The 7449-nt window shown below is 32.8% G+C and overlaps 1 pseudogene; it reads left to right on the top strand.

Annotated features, from left to right (window-relative positions):
• LOC109331847 lies at positions 2954-5125 on the top strand (annotated as a pseudogene).

Here is a 7449-nt window from a genome sequence, read left to right as displayed (position 1 = left end):
ACATTGAGCTTGATCTCTACTTTGTTCGTGAAATATTCAAAACAAGACTTTGCTTGTTTCTCATGTGCCTTCTGATCTTCAAACTGCTATGTCCTTACCAAGCCTCTTTATACTGATAAAGTCACTAACTTCAGAAAGCAGCTTGAAGTTAGAGATTACTCTAGTCTAGCCAAGTATTCACAACAACCTCAAATTCAGGGGGTATATTAGAATATACTTAGTGGTTGTAATTTTGTTTTATTTAATATTTGAGTGAGGTAAAGGTTGTGACTAGCTTCACTTGTTAGATATCAGTGGCTAAAATACACCTAGAAGGAGGGGTTGAATAGGTGTAGCGGTCAGAGTATCCGCTTTTCGAAAACAACAATTAATGCTGAAATAACCCTAGATTAATCGATTAACAGAACACAAATAATCGATAAACGTAATCACTTTAATCGATTAAAATAGCTTAGGTTACACAAACAGATTCGGTTTCTTGCACGACACTCAAACGAGATTGAAACGAATATACAGAGCTTACAAATATATCAGAGTTACAACAGTATAGTATAGAAACAGAATATAGCAATTAAAACAACTATACAAAGTAACCGATTAAAGCAATAAAGAGAGAGAGAGAGAGAGAGAGAAATCCTGCAACACGATTTTTATCCTGGTTCGTTTGCGTGTCCACTTGCAAACTACATCCAGGCCTCCCGGCTGATCTGGGAGATTTTTCTTCACTATAATTGAAATAATGTTTTACAAGCAATTCTTCCAATTACATTGGGGCTGCATTAGTTGTTGGAAGAATTAGTTGTTGGAAGAATATGACTGCTTTTTTTGCTATAATATCAAAGTGTAAAGTGCAGCGGATTGTTTATGCAGAATTCAACCAAGTAAAGCAAAACGTAAGTGACAATAATGAGTAGAAGAAGAGTACATAAAGAGTTTTTGTACTGATTCACCTTCTTGTCCATTGAAGGTTACATCTAGTACTCTTGACACACAAGAGATTTTTCCACTAGATAATTTGAGTTGCAATTACAATTTCTCTCCCTCAAACTTTTGTACCTTACACACTCACAACTTATCTACCTTTGAAAATTCCCTTTTCAAGTGAACTCTTTTCCCCTTCTTAACACACCCTTGTGTCAAAACATTTACAACGAGATGAAGAATTTCAACACTAACTTTGGATTTCCTTTAAAAGTTTTGAACAAATCTATAACTTCCAATCCTTGATCTCAAAAGATAAATACCTAATATACAAGGCTCTTAATCTTTTTGAAAGTTTAGAACACATTGCACTTTATCAAGCAGCTTCAGAAAATATGAAAGTTTAGAACCAAAGTTGCTTCAGAAAATTGTTTACTAACTATTTGAAAGTTTTGCGTGATTGTAAGCAATTGTGTATTTTGTGTGTTATGGTGTGTGTTGAATTTGGATGTCTCAACACTGGCTTTGGATTGCCTTTAAAAGTTTTGAACAAATCTATAACTTGCAATCCTTGATCTCACAAGATAAATACCTACTGTACAATGCTCTTATTCTTTTTGAAAGTTTAGAACATTTTGCATTTTATCAAGCATCTTCAAAAAATATGAAAGTTTAGAAACAAAGTTGCTTAAGAAAAATGTCCAGAAAATTGTTTGCTAACTGTTTGAAAGTTTTGTGTGATTGTAAGCAATTGTGTATTTCGTTTGTTATGATGTGTGTTGAATTTGGATGTGTCAATGACTTTAAATAGGCTTCCAGTCAGTCATGATAACCTTCCATGAAGAGGAGATGCGATTGGAATGAAACCTATTCACTTTGGATGAAATCTGTTCATTTGAATTTGAAGATTTGGTTTCAACAGCTCTGTGTAATCGAGTGTGACGGGGTGGTAATCGATTACTCAAACATTCTGTCTAAGGTGGTAATCGATTATTACCATGAATTAATCGGTTATATCAGTCAGTTTTGCTTTGTAACTATTTTCTCATTCAGGTAACCTGTTACGTAGTTTCAGTTACCTATTACCGACTGTCTCACAGTTCAGGTAACCTGTTACCTAGTTCTGGTAACTTGTTAACCAGGTCAATTAACTCATTACTTAGAATTTTGGCTTTGCATTTTAGAATATCCAATTCTTTAAAAATGATTTTCATTCTTTGAGAATTGTTACTAAATATTAAAGTGAGTGTAAGGATAGAAGTATCTATATAAAGACTTAATCTAAAATATTCTTGAAGTTTGAGTCTTCTATGTCTTTATGGTCTTCTTCTTTTTCTTCTTTTTGTGATCTTGATGTCTTCATCAAAATGTGTCAAGGTCAGGAGCAAGATCTTCTTCACACAAGCTCATTGATATGTGCTTCTAAATTGTGCAATTGTCACACCATTTGTAGACTAAGTAAAGGAGATAAAATCTAAGTGATTTACTACTTGAAATATAATAGTTATTTCATTGATTGTAACATAAGTTTTTAAATAGTGAATTTAGATAATTCATAAAAAGGAGTTCAAGGGGAAGGAGACCTTCAACTATAGATATAGAGAATAGAGTGAACAGAGAATTTGTTGATTGGTTTTGAAGGAGGGTGAATGACCAACTTATAGTTATGTTTTTATTTGTCATACATACTAACTTTCAATTCTAACTTACATATATATTTAAATTAGATTATGAATCTAGACATAATAAATTCAATGTCTAACGATCTAATGTTTCTAGCACGAGGCCCATTAGACATTGCAAGAAGATTCACTCCTTATAATATCTATGGGTTCAAATTTCAAACCTTGGCTTGAGAAGCGGGAATGAGAATGCACAATAGTGGTGTTTTCTTAACCTCTAACACATTATGTATTTCAAGTAGTGTTGACGGGAACATAAGGCAAGCAAACTTACCATATTATAGAAAGTTAGAAGATATCATTGGGATTAACTATTATGGTCAGTTCAGGGTTATTCTTTTCAAATGTAGATGGGCGATACTACACGAGATAGAGGGTATAAAAAGGACAATTGGAATTTTTATTGTGTTAACTTTAATAGATTAATTCATAATGGTGATCGTGAAGAACATGAATCTTACATAGAAGCATCTCAAGCACAAATGGTGAATTATGTAGATGATGTGGTCAATGAAGGATGGAGTATTGTTGTGCACCTAAAGCCAAGAGACTTATATAAAATGAGAAAAGAAGAAGAAGAACATGATGCATATGAAAGTGAGCCATACCAAGACCAAAACCTTCACCAATTTTGTACTTTAAATGATGAATATGTGCGATTGGCAACAAACCATGTAATTGATGATATAGTATAGAAAACTTTACTCTTTCTTGGATACACTATATAGTTACTATCATACTTTCTCAGAGGTAATTGTTTTACGCAGTTAATGCTATTGTTATTTCCTTTCCTGTATGAATTTACTTATTATGTCATATTATTATCTAATTGTTTTTATCTCATTTTCTATTTTTTTCGCATGAATATAAAGACATGCCAAAAGTAAAGCGTTTTCAGAATCAATTAAAATCAACACCGCAATCATAATATGTTGCATCTCCAGTAGAATATCCAACTCATTCTTCACCTACAATAAATGCTACAGACCCATCACCATCATTTCTAGCTCGTTCACAAGTGACACTTGATACTGCACCACCAGTACATTCCTTAAAAGCTCCTGATATATCAGCTCTAGAAGTGCCAAAGGAAGTCGAGACATTCATAGATCATGTTGGACATGAGTCTACACATTATTGGATTGTCGAGGCAATAGGTACAAGTGTTATGTTTACTTGGTATTTATAATAATAATACGCTTATGATTTCCGCATCATGTTTTGTAATGGGCTAAGGGTTTATTTTCTATGTGTTTCTCTTTTGTTAATTTAATTTTGGGTATAGATGAACATATTTGATGTTCTATTTAATTCTTATAGACTCAAAAAGAGTTTTCAAGAAGATTAAGGTCAAATTTAGAGAAGTGAATAACTTAACTAATGGGCTACGCATCATTGTGAATTATGATGAGCAAGGTGCAGCCTATGGTTATGCGCAAGGCCTTCTTGGTGGATTTGTAGGAACATTGGAATCTGATTGCAAGTTTATTCCAATAGATTATGATAAGTGCTTAGGTGGATGTAGTGGTATACCTTCTACTTATCTTATAGAGTGCTTTAATACAAGCATAAAGGTAATACAATTATGCATGTGTAAATTTTTATCACTAATATTATTTATATTTATGTGTAAAATTGATATTGACTAATTCGTGTCACTTTTTGGAAGCCTCGCTTATGTTTTAGGACTGATGAACAAATTTCAAGACGTATTGCAAACTTAGTCTTGGGAGAAAATGGTGTGCCAGTAGGCAAAGATTATGGGATTAAATTTATGATCCAGCCAAGACTAGAGATGAAATCATAAGAAATGTTTCAAATGACATAGACAAAGATCAATGACTAGTTTTGTTTACTATTGTCTGAGACCATCGACTATGGTATATAGATTGACATTACTTTGGTTATTTGAATTTTGATATAGCTATTTATTTTATTATTGTATGAATGTGTAATTGTTTTTTTTTTCATAGGAACTTTGTAGGAAAAATAAAGAAATTGGAAAGAACAAGTAATTTCGCATACTGGTGGTTCTAAGCCTAATTCAAGAAGAAGGCATGAGATGGTAGTGACACTATCATGTTACTTTTTATTTATTTATATGTTTCACTTATTAATTTTTATTTACTTATAAAACCTCAATTTTGAATTAACTTTTCTATATTTTAGAGGGTGAATGGGAAGCCACCAAGTCATGGAAACTTTTAGGTTGCCACTCATAAAAGGAAGGATGTGACATTTGTAAATGAAGCGGCAAGGATTATAACGGTAGGTTCAATCTAATTAAGTAATCTTGTTTGCCTAAATTGGATTTTAATCTTCAAATTTTTACAATTGATAACATTTTTGTATACATTTAGGAACAAATTCAACAGGCTTTAACTCAAACCAACATTGATGAATCTGAAGTTTCTCCTCATGATTCAGTTGGTAGAGTGTTGGGACCAGATCACTATGGGAGAATGCTAACCATGGGTACGAGAGTTGTTCCTATAAATACATATAGGAATACTAGACTTTGAGTTTCTGATTTGAGCCACTCTTTATCATTTGTTGTTGTATCTTCATCTTGTAACGATTGGCGAGAGATGCAAAAATTTGGAATCAACATTTAACTCCTACATCATAATGAAAGAAGGAAGGGTACCTGAATGATTGGCTAGCTTATTTACACATGTATGTGCAAGTACCATTATTATATTCAGTATTTTATTTGTTTGATTTTCCTAGTTTGAATATAATGAGCTTTTCAAATAGTCAGCCTATATTTCCAGTATTATTCTATTTTATGAGTTGGATTTGATTTTTTTAAGGAAAATGGAGTAGAGGGTAATTAAGTTTGAGTGCAGGGTTATGGTTATTAAGGAATTTCAGTTATGGTTACTCTAAAGTCTAATATTATTGAGAATAGTTCAATTTGTATTATTGGGTTTGAGGGATGTTGTAGTATTTGGACATGAGAAATTAGGTTGGTTTTTAGTTGTGTTAACTTCCGTCACAAGAATGTTTTATAAGAAGGGTTAAATACATTAGAGAGACTCTTCCAATACTGTTAGTGAACAAAGAAGTGTTGGCTTAACAAACAAATCTTAATATTATATTTATGGATTACATCATAGTGAACAAGGAAGTGTTGTTGTTATTTTTACATGCTTAGTTAGTGTATATAATGATGCAGTATTTATCAATACTTTTTATATTGTTCCAACTAAATGTTTTTATTTTATCATTTCATGCAAATGATGATGCAAGTATGTCTAATACACCTTTGGGTGCAAGAGGATCGTCTAGAGCTAGCAACATTTAGGATATTTGTTATGTTTTTTTGCTTTTAAAGTGTCATATGAGACTACTTTTAGTTTTTTAGATTTTATGGTTATTTGGATTTATAATGAAGGATGAATGATAACTCTTTCAACTCTATTAGGCTATCTTGGTTATTTGCAATGAAATTTTATTATTGCTAAGCACATTTGTATTTAGTATTGTATATTTAAATAATAATTATAAATTAATGTGATTAAAGTTGTGAAATTAAATTATGGTCGAAATCCTCTAGAAACATATAATAGTTACCTTCAAGTAGGTCTCCATATGTTATTTTGAGTAGTGGAGGTTGAAAAGCTCCACAATTAACATTCTCAAATAGTGGAGATTTAAAGCCTCCATAGTAAACACCACAAAAACCTCCTCCTATTACGGAGGTTTACAACCTCTATGATAACTAATGCAAATACCTCCTTAAATAGTGAAGGTTAAAAACATCCTCAAATAGTGAAGGTTAAAAACCTCCTCAAATAGTGGAGGTTAAAATCCTCCACAAATAAACCGCTACAAATTTATAGGTACCAGAGGTTTTCTATAACCTCCACAAAACACTTCTAGCGGTCATAACTGTAGCGGTTTTTCAAACTTCCGCTAGTTATATTGTACCTCTAGTAATTTCATAAGAAACCTCCATTAAATACAAAATCTGTTGTAGTGACATCATTGAAGAGAAGAGGCTAGCAACCAATTGCCATGGTCAATTAATTAAACTAGGGATGGTGGCGAGAGCCTTTGACAAGAAGGTTCATCCTAGGAAATTCGAAGTAGGAGACTTAGTACTTAAAAAGATCCTACATACCAAACTAGGAAGATGCTCGTGGGAAATATGCCCCAAACTCAGAAGGTCACAAAATTGTCAAGAATGCATTATTAAGAGGGGCTCTAATCTTGTAAGACATGGATGGAAATGATCGACCTAGACCAGTGAACATGGACATTATCAATAGATTCAATGCCTAAAAATTAATAACAAAATAATAAAAATAAAAGCCCATTTGGTTGAAAGCACGAAAAAGTAGCCTAAGCAAAAAATTAAGGCATGAATAAAAACCCCTTTCGGTTGAAAACTAGGGATGGAACGGGCACGGTCGGGCACGGGTAGTAGCTACCCGCTACCCGTTTCAAAATAGGATAACATTACCCGTATCCGCCCGTACCCGTACGGGTACCCGTGTGCGGATATTTACGGGTATTTCTAGGTACCCGTATCAAATAATGTTTATGATGACTTTTCACTAGTGGTTCAGACTAACAAAACTTAATGAAATTCAGTCTCAGGATTTGTGCCGATGGAGAATAAATGATAGTAAGAATGGATGGCACCTCTAGACAGATTCTAAGGTTTAAGAAAAAAGAAGAAGGAGAAAACATTATCGATCTCAACTTGATGAATTGTTGTCTATAGAGGAAGTGCTATAGTTTCATACAATCAAACTTCATAATGATAATTAAGTTATTCACATATGTGTAACCCATTATACATGTGCAATCATAAACATCTTCGCTTACTCATGCATCA

The sequence above is a fragment of the Lupinus angustifolius genome, chromosome LG01, assembly GCF_001865875.1.
Source record: "Lupinus angustifolius cultivar Tanjil chromosome LG01, LupAngTanjil_v1.0, whole genome shotgun sequence".
NCBI classification, from domain to species: domain Eukaryota; kingdom Viridiplantae; phylum Streptophyta; class Magnoliopsida; order Fabales; family Fabaceae; genus Lupinus; species Lupinus angustifolius.
Note: the sequence above shows the minus strand (reverse complement) of the source record. Positions and strands in the feature narration are given on the sequence as shown.